General features: G+C 42.6%; 1 protein-coding gene across 1 annotated transcript in view; it reads right to left on the reverse strand.

Annotated features, from left to right (window-relative positions):
• The window catches only part of LPAR1 (lysophosphatidic acid receptor 1), a 73,066-nt gene extending 56,852 nt beyond the window's left edge, over window positions 1–16,214 (reverse strand). The window contains exon 1 of the mRNA XM_057364956.1: window positions 16,123–16,214. The gene's annotated coding sequence lies outside the window, so the exon portion shown is untranslated. The remainder of the gene's footprint in view (window positions 1–16,122) is intronic.
• Window positions 16,215–16,233: the final 19 nt, after the last annotated feature.

Genomic DNA, 16,233 nt, shown 5'->3' on the forward strand with positions numbered 1-16,233 from the left:
ATAAACACAAGCACTCACTAAAGAAATCAAGTTGAGATGCAGAAGTTCCAAAGTGTATTACTAATGAGAAAAAAAAAACCCCAAAACCCCTCATCTTTCCTACTTTTTCTTCTGCTTTCCACAAACTCACACCTGTACACCACAAAGAGTTCTTAAAGCTGCTGCAGAGAAGTCTGCAACTTCCTGAGGTTAAAAGAGACTTCCAGTTTCCACTGCCTCAGTTTTCACTTTCACAATACAGCTATTAGCCTTCCTTATGTGTGGAAAAAAGCTGAAGATTTCAGTAGTGATCTGAGGCTAGAAATTTATTCTATATAAATTTTTAAAATCTGCCCTTGCATTCAGTAAGACTCTTCCACAGCACAATGGTCAACACAGGATCTCAAATCTGTGTAATTTGCATTCACAGAGCAGCCTGTGCTTCAAACAAAAAAATAATTACATCAGTCAAACCTTTTTGAATAGGAGCTCTGTGGCTAATCTGGGGAAGATCTTTGTTCTGGCCTCAATAATTAATAATACAAGTACTACAAGACTGCTGCTAAGGCTTCCCATGACAGAATACAGCCTGCAATTTCAGCAAAGATGCCTCAGGTGGAGCCTCCTCAACCAAACTAAAYAGTTTCACAAACTCTGCAGAGGGAGTGTGAAACTGTCCTCTTTCCCCACTGTAAGATTAGGGAGATGACCTGTCACCTCAGCATTTATTATGACTGAATTAATGTACAACAATAAACCAGTGTAATTGTGCACTTGCAGTCCCTCAGAGAAATCATGTCCCGTCACAAAGAACATGGTTCAGCAGAGATTTCCTCCCAGCCACCCCACCAGGGCAAGGCCAGAAACACTCAGTAAAAACAGAAGATCAGCCTGAATGTATAAAAGGATGAAAACTTTTCTTCACAGGWTATCAATGGAAATAACCAAACAAACCAGTAGACAGTCCTCAAGCCTTTATTTTGCAAGGAAATATTTTCCATGTGCCACTCYAATTTTCCTGTCACCGTGCCTCACACCTCTTCTGAGGATGACAAAAGCACACTGACCACAGTCACACACGGGGTTCCACCAAAGGGCAGACAGTTCAAGRGTCTGTAATTAAACTACATGTCTGCCTTTCTCCTTCACCTGCTGTGAGGGACCTCCAGATGATCTTAAGTGAATAGATTATTCWTGAAATTACAAGCTGCACATTCTTTCAGGAACTGTTTTTATCTTTGAGTTATACATTTTGTTGGTTTGGATTTTTTTGAGGGGGAATAAAATGTCACATTTTATTAAGTGAGAGAAAATATACTTTGAAAGGACAAACCCATGGTATTTGGCATTGTGACATGTGAAATCATGAACACAGTCACCCTGTGTCATGTCAATTATGGTACAAACTGGACTCACATGACTAGCAGGCTAATCCACAAGGGATGCAGCAGCACACCAGGTTTCCCTGCATGCTGATGAAATTAAATTTACCAAAATAAAGAAAAAAAGGACACACTCCTAATTTTCTATTCACACTTCAATTTTTTTTTATTTGCTAATAGTGTCATGACTGTGCTCTCCAAAACCAAATCATACTCTCCTCCTGTGTTAAACAAGGATRCCCTTTCTCTGCTACACACTGAGGCACTTGAAATCTTATTTGCAGTCAGACAAAACTTCCACTTTGTGTAGCTGTCCTTTTTCAGAATCCTTTCCATGCTTCCTGGCCTAGGTCAGTTTGCACCATCCAGTGCAATTTTCTCACTTGCTAAACCTCCTTTCCTGATTATTTCCATATTGCATCTATTCCACACCCATCTCCTGGGGAGCATTTTCTTGCTGTTTTTTAAACCCAGAATAATAACTCATCTTCTCTTGAAACCTCCAACTTCTCTGAAAAGTTGAGCTTGGTCAGAAAATTAAAAAAAAAAAAAAAAAAAAATTCTGTATGGCTTCTTCAGTTGTCTCATTTTCCTGTAGTTTGCCCTTTAAAACCAATACACCTGGTTGCCTTCCCATTACATCCAGCAGTTCTTACCTCAGGCATTGTCTAGCTTCTCCTAATGACTCCATTAATGCTTGCTTGTTAGGAATTGCTTAGAGATGATKGTTCTTTGCCACTCATTAAGGCTGGAGAGCCTCTTCCCACTCTCTCTGGGGSAAAGAGTGAGCATCTGCCCTAATGCAAGTGATTCTGGCTGGTAGATGCATGTCTCTCCAGATGTATTAGGAGCTTCTCCAACACAATCATCAGGTCACTGTAGAACAACCAAACCAAAATCCAGGCACACAAAAATTGCTTTAAAACATCTCTGCTAGCCACAGCACCATCTTCAAAAAACARCTGAAGGACCAGCTCCACTATGCTTTTTTTTTTAATTGGTGAGTACTGGAACAATAAGATATCTCTGAAAGTGAATTTTTAATTTCCCTGTTGCGAGTAAAAGCCACAAGAATTAGGAAGATTCCAGAGTAATAATTCATGCAATCATCTAATTTCAACATTATCTCACTGCTTTAAACTTCAAGATAGAACCACTAGAAAACAAAGAGAAAAAATATAGCTAGACACCAACTGCAGGAGAATAATGCCAATTTGTGCAGGCTTAGATAAACAAGTTACTACAACGTGGATGTACTCTCACAGCATGACCACAATGAACTGCTGTAATATGATTATTTTTCAAAACATACACTTCCATCATACTGACTCGTATAGTACCAAATACTTCTRAAGAAGATGTAATTTCAAAACAGTTTCTGAAACTCTTTTTAAATTGTTTATTTCTACTGACAGACACGAAGTTCAAAGTAGTTAAGTAAGAGGCAGAAAAGTTCAAAGTAGCCATGGAAAGATCATAATTTAAGATGCATTATTAACTGTTCTCAGCATTGTGCATGAATGTGTTTATAAAAGATGCAAGTACAGTGCAAAGGGTTTTTTTTTTCGTTGTTATTAAAAAGGAAAAAAAAGAGAAAGAGAGAGATGGAGAGGCTGTTCATTAAAATAATTCTGAACACTGGAATTGAAAGGATAGTGGACAGAATTTAGCTCTGAATGCATTCTCATTACCATTTTACTTTTAATGTTGCTGATTAGTAATGGTAGTAAATAATAAATAATAAAGTAGATAACAGTGGGCGAAGACWTTTGTATCAACTTTATTAATTATGTGGCCACAGAGGTAGAGTCCACCCCCCATAAATTTGCAGATGGCACCAAGCTGAGTGGTCCTGTTGACAAACCTGGAGGACGGGATGCCATCCAGAGGGACCTGGACAAGTTCAAGAGATGGGCCATGGGAATATCTTGCAGTTTAACACAACAAAGTTCAAGGTGCTGCACCGGGATTGGGGCAATGCCCGGTCCCAGCACAGGCTGGGGATGAGCAGATCGGAGCAGCCCCGTGGGAAGGACCTGGGGGTGCTGTGGGTGAGAGGCTGGACATGACCCAGCCATGGGCACTGCCAACCCAGAGAGACAAACGTGTCCTGGGCTGCATCCAAAGCAGTGTGGGCAGCAGGGGAGGGAGGGGATTGTGCCCCTCTGCTCTGCTGTGCTGAGACCCCACCTGGAACACTGCACCCAGCTCGGGGGGGCCCAGCACAGGAAGGACATGGATCTGTTGGAGTGAGTCCAGAGGAGGGACACCAGGATGATTAGAGGAATGGAACACCTTTGCTATGGGGAAAAGTTAAGAGAAATGGGATTGTTCAGCCTGGAAAAGAGGAGGCTGCAGGGTGACCTAATTGCAGCTTCCCAGTTCCTGAAGGGAACCTTCAAGAAAGATAAAGAGGGACTTTTTACAAGAGCATGTAGGGACAGGAGAAGGGGGAATGGATTCAAACTGAAAGAGAATAGGTTTCRATTACATATGAGGAAGAAATYCTTCACTGTGAGGGTGGTAAGACACTGGAACAGGGTGCTGAGTGAAGGTGTGGATGCCCCACCCCTGGAAGCATTTAAGGTCAGGTTGGATGGGCYTTTGAGCAATCTGGGCTAGGGAAAAATGCCCCAGTCCATGGCAGGGGGATAATCTTTTAGGTCCTTTCCAGGTCATTATATTATGATTCTGTGAAGGTATAAATCACTGTATAAGTGCATCACAGGATACTTTTCCCCAACTATCAATCCTTGTYGCCTTTTCTGCTGAGAACTTACTTCCTCAACCACCCACAAAAAGAATTGAAATATTTGTTTCCAAGAAGAAATAACAAAGTGATACAATTCAACACTTCCACAAAKCAGCAACAGAGAATCCATTTGTAAACTCCACCTTTTGTTTAAAACACAGAAAAGTAGTAATAGGCCAGCACTCTTCTGAAACAAGTTTGTATTCAAACATTCAGGGAATATCCTTTTGTAGATGAAAACAACCCAAACATCTGTATGATAACAAAATGTCACAATTCTCTAAGCAACTTTGAGGGGGCTAGCCTTAAAGTAAATACTTCCTTTTCCCCCCCATATCCACAAAACAGATGTTAAATCTTCAGGCAGAATAAACCACCTCAAAATACAATAGTCTGGACATGCTGAAGCCAAGGAAGTTCACAATTAAGCATGCCAAACCCCAAATCCCAAGTTACAAATGCACCACCTCAATATAGATCTACATGCACCATGGCCAATGGTGCACAAACAGGAGTTTAATTTAGTTGWTCTGAAACAGAAATTTGCCAATCATTCCAGAAAATACACCAAAGACTGCAAGGCTATAGTTTGAAGTGGTTCAAGGYGGCACCAATGCAGACACAGGAACTGTTTATCAACCCCTCAAGACAGAAATAAGAGTCACACTCCTTCACAAGTATTTATGCAACACCTGCATTGGTTCAACTGACTGTTCTCTAGACACTTTCTGCACTACTATATTTTGCACAGTTAACCTGAATGAAGTTCGAAAGAATTTAGAATTAACAATAAGAAAGAATTATCTTACTGACAGGATTTAAATTCCCTATTCTCGTGCTCTTTCCCAAGGCCACAAACAAACTTATCTGATGGACAGCAGTGACCCAGAAATAAGATCTTACCTTTGATCTTGTCAAGACAGAGGGGGAGCAAACCCAGTAGCTCAAGACAAYAAAAAACCTGATGTTGACAAATGAAAGGGAATTACTTCTTGTCCATCATGCAAATCTCTGGTGTGGCTCAGAACAATACCCCCAGAATTTGTGAAACCATGCCGTAAAATCAGGGCTGGTCACTAGTTTCTTAGCAGAGGTCGACAGGGCTTCCTCRTCCTCACATTCTGCACTATGCTCCCTGCTGTCTACAGTATGCCAACTCAACCAGTTGGACATTTTGTGGAACAGCTTTTAGAGATGATCMGGAGGTAAAATACTCCCCAAAATACTCTGGGAAAGGAGCAGCTGTCAGGAATGCTTAACAGAGAACTGCAGCAGAATACTGGGGTTTGGCTATCCAAATATATGCTAATCATTCAATGAACTCAAGATTTATAAATGCAAAGCACTTCTAAAATATGCCCTGAAAGGAGAAAGATGARGAAAACACCAAGACTTCATCACCTTTCGCTTTGACCCTTCCCCTTTCAATTATTAAGTTTAAAGCAACTTAGGCTGCTGCCTATCTGAACAAGCAGGTAAATACAGAGGATTAGCTCACAGCTTGATTAATTCACTTTAAGAATTGACTTGGATTAACTCCGAGTTGTGTTTAGCAGACAGGCTCTTAGTGCATACAAGAGGTCACATGAATTAAGTAGGCTGTTGTAAATTCACACCATACTTCAGTGATTATTCAGCTTCTCTAACCAAGTCCTCAACATATACAAAGTCCAGCAGAAACAACAAATATTTCAATCTGAATATTTGGGAGATGTYGCAAATTCAACTAGAAAACAAAAAGGCAGAAGGGAGAATGGAGTTGATGTAAAACCAGAAGAAAACAAAAAAGCCCCTATCTTCTAACACATACAGTGACAGAAATGTTACTGTTCAAACATTATCTAGTCTGCCTCACCACTCTTTAGATAACTTCCTTTAGCACCTCTTAAAAAGAGCAAGAAATGAGAAAAAACAATCTAACTGGACAAAAGTATAACTGAATATCAATGGATTATTCTTAAGGAAAAAAGAAAATAAAAAACGAACTAGTAGTTTGCCTCCAGCTCTTCCGTTGGAACTTGGTGCACATTAGCATGGGTACAAACATTAAACACACACACACTTCAAAGCCTCCTTCAGACAGTTTGTAACAAAAGCATAAGCCATAAAGCATTACTCAGGAACCACCAAGACTTCTTTGTGACCGCACAAATAAACTAAGAAGTTCAAGGGATCCAGSCCACAAAAGGAGAACGTACTGAAATCCACCCACAAACCAGATTTTTTAGGCATCCCACAATTGCACACACCAGCTGTGTCCATGACACCACAGCCTGAGGCCCATGCACAACTACTCTCATCTCTGACACAGTCCCCTTAGGCAGGCTGGCTCTGATTTTCAGCCTCCCCTCTTAGGAACAGAAGGAAGAGCAAGTCCAGAGAGTCACAGAAATGATCAGAGAGCTGGAGCACCTCTCCTACGAAGACAGGCTGAGAGAGCTGGGGTTATTCAGCCTGGAGAAGAAAAGGTACAGGGAAAACCTTATAGCAGCTCCCCCTGCCTAAAGAGGGCTTATAACAAATGCTGGAGAAGGGACTTTTTACAMGGGTRTGTAGTGACAGGACAGAGGGTAATTGACCCAGAAGGGGGGTAGATGTTGAGTAGATATTAGGAATAAATTCTTTACTGTGATGGTAGAGAGGCACTRGAGCAGGCTGCCCAGAGACACTGTGGATGSCCCATCCCTGGAAGTGCTCAAGGTTATGTTGCACAGCACTTTGAGCAACTTGATCCMGTGGAAGACATTCCTATCTGTGGCAGGGGGTTGGGAAATAGATGATCCTTAAGGTTCCTTCCAACCCAAATCATTCATGATTCCATACAAAAATGCTCTATGGCATGCTAGCAGTTTTGGAAGAGCCCAATGCCTGCTACTTGGTCAGCTGCTGCCTTAGTGCAGTAGCCAGCCTTCTTCCMAGAATACTCCACTGAACCCAACAGGCAACACTGCCAGGCCAGAAGGAAGTGTAAAGCACTGCAACTTAAAAATCCTGGAAGTTTCTCACTGCAGCTATACTGGCACCCCCCTCTAGGGGAGACACAACTCATACAAGCAGGACATGACACTTGAAGGGTCTTGGGGTGAAAGTCAATCAATCCACAAGAGGAACARTCAGGGGCATAGGCAGAGCACAGAACGACTTCTGGCTCAGTTGCAGGAAGAAGATGCATGGTGAAAGCACATTCAGGTTTGCTACCAACCAAGGAATGTCACCTCATCTTGGGAGCCCCAAGAAAAGTCAACATTTTCTCCCCCTCCTTTCTCATGTGTCTGGCAATGATGAACCATGAAGGAATAGCATGTGGCTCCGTTGTCAAAAATGTTCCTGTAGTTTTGTGCCACTCTTCTGATGGAAAAAGTAACTGCTTTCCCACAAAARTGATACCAAAGGTCCTTTCACAGAGTCTTCAAAGCATATTAGGAACAACTTAGAAAGAATAACTGAAACAGCTGTGAACAAGTCTCTCAAGAAGAACTTTTTCATTAAAATCTGAGCAACTCATGGCAAGAAACTTCGTGAAGGAGATGTGAAGGRTGGAAATATACAGGATCATGGCATRAGTGTTTGCTCAGGCATATAATTTTTAAGGCATTTATGTGTTCTACAATCATTCCATTCCCTCCTGTCATCAGGTTGCACATCATCCCCTGAATTTTTTCCTCTATGATGGTCTCATGATGGTCCTCTAGGACCTCTTATGATGCTYTTGCATGTGAAACTTAAGCACTCCAAGGCAGGAAACAGAAATACACTGTACTTCTTGGAGAAGCAGGCACTAACCTATGCTATTCTTATCAATTGTTTGCGAAACTGAAATAATTCTAGAGACATATTTTCAGTCTATTCTCTAAATACCAGGATTGTTCTGTWTGCAGTAATACCCTGAAGTCTCAGTCAATTTCCAGTCCCACTAGCATGTGGTACTTGAAATAGGACATTGTAACTCCTGTAAACAAGAAGCTAAAAGGCCAGGGGAGCAAGCATTAATTCAGAAAAATCTTATTTTATTTGCAAGGCTTCTGTACAGGGAATTACACTTCTTTGAGGTAAAATTTTTGGTAGCTCCATCAAAAGCTTTAGGAAGCACARATCATCCTGATGTCCCGCTAGCCACACTGGGAGAGCTCTTAAAGCTCTGCACAGAAACCATGCCCAGGGCAGGTCAGAGGCACCTGGTTCATTTCCCCAGAATTGCTCTCCATRTATGACACATTTTGGGAGGGACAGCAAGGAAAAGACAGAAAGACCARTAAACTTGATAGACATTCACAGCGTCAAGCACAGCTCAAATTCAAGGTCGTGTTCCTTGAACACTGGGTACCTATCCACACRTGCATTTCCCTGAGGTTGTTTGTCCAACCACAGCATCTCAGATAAACAATTGGTGAATCCCATTTCCTTGACAAATGGAATGAAAGAACAATGACCTAATTGATGCACTGGACTTGGGTCTGCAGGAATGTAGCAGCAGAGAGACAGATGGATAGAAACGGCTGATCTCCACTGAAAGCCCAGGCTTTGCTCCTCAACTGAATCTAATGATTGTGTGGATGGTTAAAATATGCTCAAACGTTACTCCTAGTACTGTGTTACTGTGGTATAAGGGACAACATGTTCGTACTAGCKTGGCTGGTGCATCCTGACAAGAGAGAAATGCCTGGAGACATTCTTGGATGGATGCAGGAACAGCCAAACTTTCCTCCTGTACCAGTAATTTGCCAACACRACAATACAGGGCTATGTACACATCTGGAAAGACATTTTCCAAGTGCAGTAGTCAGTGACATGCAACATAACATTAATATAGAACCTACTGTGCTTTTCTCTCCTTCAGGATTGACAAGCTTATCATTATCAATCTGTATCTATTCTGGGCTAACATTCCCCAAACAACTTCCCAAATGCTTTTTTATTTCAACAACTAGTTTTATATGTTCAAAGCTAGCAGATGGAACTATATATCTAGCATATAGCAACTATAGAAATGGGCTACCAAGTTTAATCCTCTAAGCATAACCTGAGGCAAGGCAGACAAATTTCCCCTTTACATCCTACTTTACAGCTTCACTATCACATGAAAACAGCACTTTCCACTGAAATTCATAACAGGACTGTACAAATCTTCTAAAACTACTGATCCAGTCTCTACAGGCAATCACTGAAAACACAACTTTCACAACAGGCATGGAAATAACAACTGAATAATGCACAAAAGGACACAATTTACTTCTATTAGCTRGAGTACCAAAGAGCTTGGAAGAGTCAGGATAAAACATGGAGCCCACATACATGCCACCAGCCTTTGCTACTGCATATTTGGTTACAAGTAGCTGTGAACGTGGTTAGCAACACAACCAGGAAACCTTAAAAGCTCTAGGACCCAAGAAGTGACACCACCGTTACAGTAGAGGTCGTGAAAAAAACAGTAACCACAAGAAAACATCCCACCAAGAAGGTCAGCCAGCACCTAATGCAGGAACGCAAACCAAAAAAAAAAAAAAAAAAAAAAAAAAAAAAAAAAAAAAAAAAAAAAAAAAAAAAAAAATAAAAAAAAACAGAAAAAAAAAAAAAAAAAAAAAAATACAGACCACAACAGAGCCCACCACAGTCCCTCCCAGTGCAAGGCAATGTCTGGGGCAAGGTGACCTTCTCTTGACACTGCCGTTGGCTTGAGGCACTAAGCTGCAGACCTCCAGAGGTCTCCTGACACCAGCCAGCCATCCAAGGGCCAGCAGCTGCAGCTGGTGCCACTCTTTGACAATCCCCTTCTCCTTGTTCCAAAGCAGCAGGAGAGTGGGGGTGCTCACCACCCACTGGGCTCCTGTGCTGTGAGCTGAAGGGACATTTGGTGGCATCCTTGGAGACTTCAGCCCTCCCACCTCCCCTGATACCAGAAAAGCTGATTTGAAAATGAGCAGCAAACAAACTCAGGCTTTCTTCTGTGCTGACATCGTGGCTGTGGACACCCACATCCTGGCTTGGGGAGGCACATTGCCCTTCACACCCTGCAGCTACTGTGTGAATGCCACCCAGCTCCCTTGCTGTGTCACCAGCAGCAGCACCACGCTTCAGGGCACTGTCCGGCCAGTCTGACAACCACAACAGGTCAAAAGCAGACTGCACTATCAAAGACTAAACGCTTAGTGAAATCCAGTGGCTACAGACCCCTTATCAATACCCCTTTGCAGCAGACAAAACWTCTTCCACACTTGCAAGCTATGTAGCCATTTCCTCAGTATGGCTATGTAGCCATTTTGTCAGTCCTTCTCYTTTCTTACAAAAACCAACCTGAAGGATAACCACCTAAAAAGTAGTTGAGACTTGGACAGCATTTCCCTTGACTGCTTGGATTCCAGTGAGTGCTGGAGTTCATGCTGAGCTCACTGGTATTAAATAATCACCCACTAACCCAAAGAAGACACAAATTTCTCTGAGCAGTAAACATTCAATACTCACCCAACATTTATTTTTYGTAAGTTAAAGCTGCAGTTCACTCTGTCTTGATAAGAAAGGGATACTACTTCAGTTGTATTTTTCCATCCAGGGTGAAAACAATCACCCTCAAATGGCCAAAGAACTTTTAACAAAAACTTCTGCTCCCATAAAAGATCTACCAGCACCATCTCGTATTTGACATACACACCCTAAAAAGAGGGGGAGGAGGGAGGGAAAGGGGCTTACAATGAAAAACAGWATGCATTTCCTTTGCCAGATTTTTACCACTCTTACAATCTCCAGCACTCTGTACAGAAAGATCTTGTCTTTGATGTCAATCCAATGCTTTTTTTGCTTGCTCCTGCAAGCACTGCAATATGCAATGTATTTTCTAGCTGGCAAAGAAATGGATGTACTGAACAAAGTGCCTGTGAAATCCATCCTACCCAGAAGGTCACTATGGCATATAAATTCCTACAGAATTCCTACAGAAAAGCCTAAATGGTCTGTAATATGGCAACATGAGGTCTACACAGAATGGAAGTTTATCATCTATGGCTACCAAACTCTCTGGCATTTTTTTCATCTGTCTCGAAAATCCACTTCAGGAGGTGTTTGCCTCTTAGTCACAGTCAAAAGCAAAAGCAGAACCATAATCTTGGGCTCTCATATTTAACACCTTTGTATTTTTAATAAGAAAATGAAAGCACCTCTAAATTTTATCTAGAGTATGCCACACGGAAGCAGAAAAAAAAAAAAGAAACAGCTCCAATGCCTCTCAAATCAAAGAAATCTGAAATAAAGACAATTTTGTTGGCACAAAAGTCTACATACAGTTTTCAGCAACACAGTATCTGTGCTTCCAAAATACGTTTCCTTCTAAAAGAGATACAGCCTKCCCACTTTTGCAGCTGAAGGCATTTCTTGTGCCACTGATGCACACCACTTACCACCAACGTGCGAGTGGGAAGCAGCAAGGCGCAACACTTTGCTGCCGTCTCCCCTGCAGGACTAGCAGCCAGGCCATTATCCACCACAGAGCTCACCAGCACAAATCTTCAAGGCYTTTGGAAAGTAAAACATCTCACCACACCCCAGGCCAGAACCCTGTCCGGGCTATTCATCCTGGGAGTGGCTGGAGGAGGAGGGATGTGGTTCCCCCTCTCTGGCAGGGGCAGGCATGCCTTGCCCAGACTCCTTGAACCACAGCAGCCACGCAAGTCTGTGGCTGTTTTTGTCGGCCAGAAGCAGAGGGAGAAGATTAACTTGTTTTTTAAGGAGAAATACCTCTTTACTTATGGGGTAAATGCACCAGTGCTTCCTTCTTTCCATGCACCAACCTAACTGCCTAYAATATCTGGGTCAAGGAGCCAGATCCAGCAGGAAGTAGATACAGGACTGAAAAAAACAGGTCAACAGACTACACCAGGCTGTGCCTATCAGGAAATTCTGGACACTTTGCACTAATCCAAGCAAGACTATTGTTCCTCTGTACTGAAATAMAATGCTTTAACCACCTCAAAAGGTCTTTGTCAAGAGCTTGTAAGAAAAACACAGTGATCATGGAGTTGCCATGTGGGATGGGGACACATACACACACTCAACCATCACCAGCACACAGGCTCTTTTCTTTTCTGATGCTCAATGTTGTACAAATAGAAAGAGTACTTTCAAGAATAAGAGACACCAGTCATTAAAAAATGGAAATTGATCCTAGAGTGCAACCTTCAGCCTAACAATTACCAAGATTTTGCAAGCCAGGTGTGCTGTAATCAGCTTGGGARTATGGGAAGAGTGTCAGGCAGTCGAGGAACACCAATGGATGAGAGAAGGTCTGGGTACACAAAGAGAGGCACTTCTTAGAATTCTCCTCGACTTCCAATAAAATCAAAGCCAGGCACCAGACATTCAGATGTTCACTGTCACATGTATCAGTACATCAGCGAAGGAGCAAGGATGCACAAGCAATGCGTCTACATGTTTTAAAGAAACTAAACTTGAAATACAAATGAAGAAAACMAAAATTCAGGTTCCCTGAAATGTAAGTAAAACAGCAGCTCTCATTTCCTAGRCAGAGCTTTCTTCTGCCCTGGGAATAATTTTGTATTTCTGTCAAAGCAACACAACCTTGCTCCTGATCCAAAGTCACTCAGTGCCAATTCAGATGTTACCAKTGACATCCATGGGTCATGGATGAAGCCTTAAGCTTTTACTTTGGCTGTGAAGAAAAACATGTGAGGGAAAACATGAAATGTATAAGTTCAGCCCCAATGCACCACAACTACACCTCTGCAGTATCACCTTGTGACACCTGGTAGAGAAAGGCCAAAACACATTGGATGCTACATAATCACTGCCAGTTCAAGCCATTATTGCCTGAAGTCCTTCACGATCAAGGATTTGTGGAGAGCAGAGTTCTCCCTTCAAATTATCAAAAAGCCTAAGGCAATAAATGAAGACCATACCTAAATGGAAAGCAAACTTAAAGAAAAGAACATGGGAAGATGGAAACAGAAAAAACACAGTTTCTTTTCTCAAAAGTTGGTTTTGTTTTCACACTACTAAATTGTTAGAAAAAAATAATAGAGCCCATTGTGAAAGATGAAGCAGTGAAATGCGCAACATATAAAGAACTAATTCAGAAACTAAAGATGCTGGAGGGATCAAATATTGATTGTTCCATCCTCCTTTCAGTAAAAAAAGTTCTGTGCATCCTTCCCTGGCATTAAGTGTAGCAGCTGCTCTAAAAAAAATACAATTTCAGCTGAATTTAAGTGACCCTTAAATTGCATGCACTTTATTTTCTGAAAGGGAGGAAACCRTGCTTATGTAGACAATCCTAATTTTGGGAGGGAAACCATGGTGAAACGGACAAATGCCACACAACCTGTTCCCACTCTCATATCCTTCCATGTATACTTGGACACCACCAAGACCATAAGCGATGGCTGTGAAGAGTTCCCCACTCAGCCATGATAGCAAAAGAGCAGCACTCAATTTTCCTCTGCATCCATGGGATAAAAAAGCCAGATACATAGCAACAGTGCTCAGTAAGTGCTGGCAGGTCACCACCTAGAGGTGCTCAAAGCCAGCTCCTCTGACATCTGGAGAAGGCAGCTCACCTCTGAGAGCACTCACACAGCTGGGTACTAAAAGGAAAGGTGGTGGTGGTCTCCCAAAGAAATATACTGCTCAGAAGAATTGTTCGCCTTTTAATTTAAGCCTCTGGATATCAGACAAAGCAAGCTCAGTATGGGGAGGCTACTGAGAAACAGCCAATTATTCATTAAGGTGTTCTTAAGGGCTCATCACAGTGATGTAAAAGTGAACTCCATGTAAGTACTACCCAAGTTTCTACTCCAGAGCAAAACACTTCCAACASCCTCTTCTGAATTCCCCAAATAGTTTCACCGTGTTACACGACAAGACCAAGTTACACACAGATTTTCATTTTCTCCCATTTTTAAGCAGAGWAGGAATTATATTTTAGTTACAATCTTTCAGAGTTACTGATGGAAACCACATGACCATAAAGTATTTTTGCACACAGTGATAAGATTGTCTGTTAAGATTGTCTGTTACTCACATGTGGAGCTCACATATTAAAGCTGGGTACACATTAGTGTAGCATTACTTTAATTTTGCATTTTCCATGTGTTTCGTCTCAAAAGCTGTTTAACCTTTCGACCCTCAATATTTGTTTTGAAGAGCGAAGGAAGAGAAAGCAGACACCAGCCAATGTTTTCCTCTCCCCAACCAGCACTGCTACTGCTAAGTTCTCAGAAAAAAGTTTGCAGCAGCCAAGGGTCTAACTAGTGCAATCTGCAATAGGGAGTGATAAGGACAACTCCATAATGATCATGCAATAGTGCTTCTCAGTCTTCCTAAATAACAATTCCTTGGCTATTTACTGCACAAAAAGGAAAACAGCCACTGCTCGTGCACAACTGCACAGGATGAGGTGATGTCAATCTTCTGGAGCAAGAGAGCTTTTGATTTTGTGGGGTTAATATTTAATAAAAACAACAGTAAAACACAGGCCTATCAAGTTGCTTTGTAAGTCCGAGCACATATCAGTTAAGGAAAAACATGTGGCACGCCTATAGCCAGTAATAGCGAGCTGCAGGGCAGAGCTTCACTTACGCCCGTGCACACAGAGTATCACTTCAGCCCGCTGCTGGAATCACCAGAAATATTTTTTTAGTACTGCAGTACACCCCATCCTCACACCAGAGTAACAGGCTGCATGGCACACAGCCCTGGCCGCCAAATTGAAACATGACTCCCAGACCTGAGAGTRATTCATTTTAGACCAAATGGTACTACACACCAAAACTCACTTAGCATGCAAAAACTTTCTTTGAAAAGATAAGAGCTGCAGAGGTTTTTAGCAGTAAAAAGGTTCAGTTACTCCAATTTCCACACACTTTGAGAACACAAGTTGCCTACAGGGGCTCCCCGAAGTTATTTTGCCTTGAAACTTCAAAAACCCCAAACCAAACAAAAAAACAACCAAAGAAGAAACAGCAACAACCAAAAAAAACCCCACACAAACAACCAACTCAAACTTAGATCAAATAAGGATGGGTAAAAAAAAAGAAGAAAGGGGACATTTGAGCAGCTTCTAACGCTCATAGACAACTGAAATCATGAAAGTGTTGCTTCACAGAGAAATCCACAAGAAAATTAAATCTRGACATTCCAACATTTTTCTGATAACAAAAACTTTTCACATATTTCCGAAGAAAGCAGTTATTTGGGATAGTTCCCACTGTGAAGATATTTAAAAAGAACAGAGGGAAAGAAGTGAGAGGAAGAAACTTGGTCCCTCTGGTTCCACCTCTGTCTTCTCACTTCAGTTTGCTAACGGCTTTTGACGGCTTTTGTCTTCTAGTTTCCCTCCTGTTCTCCTCGCTCCCGGTCTTTCTCAAGAATGCATAACCTTTTGCTTGCCATTCATCTTCTCCCTGTCCTTTACCTTTGTAAACACCTCGGACACACCGAGACTGCTCCCATCGGACTTTCGCAGACTCTTCGTCCGAAGGACTGAGGAAGTCAGGGGAAAGAGGTGGCAACCATTTTTTTTTTTAATCTCGGACTTTTTCCACTGCCTTAATTTGGTAGAAATAAATCCAAAAGGATTTTGGATGGGGGATGGGGGAGTTTTGTGGAAGGCGAGGAAAAAAAAAAAAAAAAAAAAAAAAAAAAAGAGGGCAGACCCTAAATAAGTCGTGTTAGTGTCCCTTAATCAAACAAGTGCCCATCACTTATTCCAGGCCAATCCCGGAGGCGTTAGTCCAGCAGGAATAGCAGCCTGCAGTCCACTCGAGCCCATTCCGAATGAGCCCTTGTCCGGAGAGGGCTCCCCGCCAACGCGCGGGGTGTGCGGGCAGGACCCGCGCCGCGGGGCTCAGCCCAGGTTCAGAAACGCGAGAGGAAAAGGCAAAGAGAGGAGAGGAAAGGCGCCGTGGGCACGGAGCCCTCGGGGAGCGGGAAGCGAGCACCTTTCCGCGGGCGAGAACGGCGGGACCCCCGCCCCGCTCCGCCCCCCGCCCGCCGCGCTGCGCTTACCTGAGGGGGCTGCGCGGGCGCGGCTGAGGGAGCGCGGCGCCGCCGCCGCCGGCGCGCACACAGGGAGGGAGGAAGGGAGAGAGGGAGGGAGGGAGGAATGAGGGGTGGGAC

Source organism: Malurus melanocephalus, unplaced genomic scaffold (genome assembly GCF_030028575.1).
Source record: "Malurus melanocephalus ecotype Western Australia unplaced genomic scaffold, MMel_1.1 scaffold_45, whole genome shotgun sequence".
Lineage (NCBI taxonomy): Eukaryota > Metazoa > Chordata > Aves > Passeriformes > Maluridae > Malurus > Malurus melanocephalus.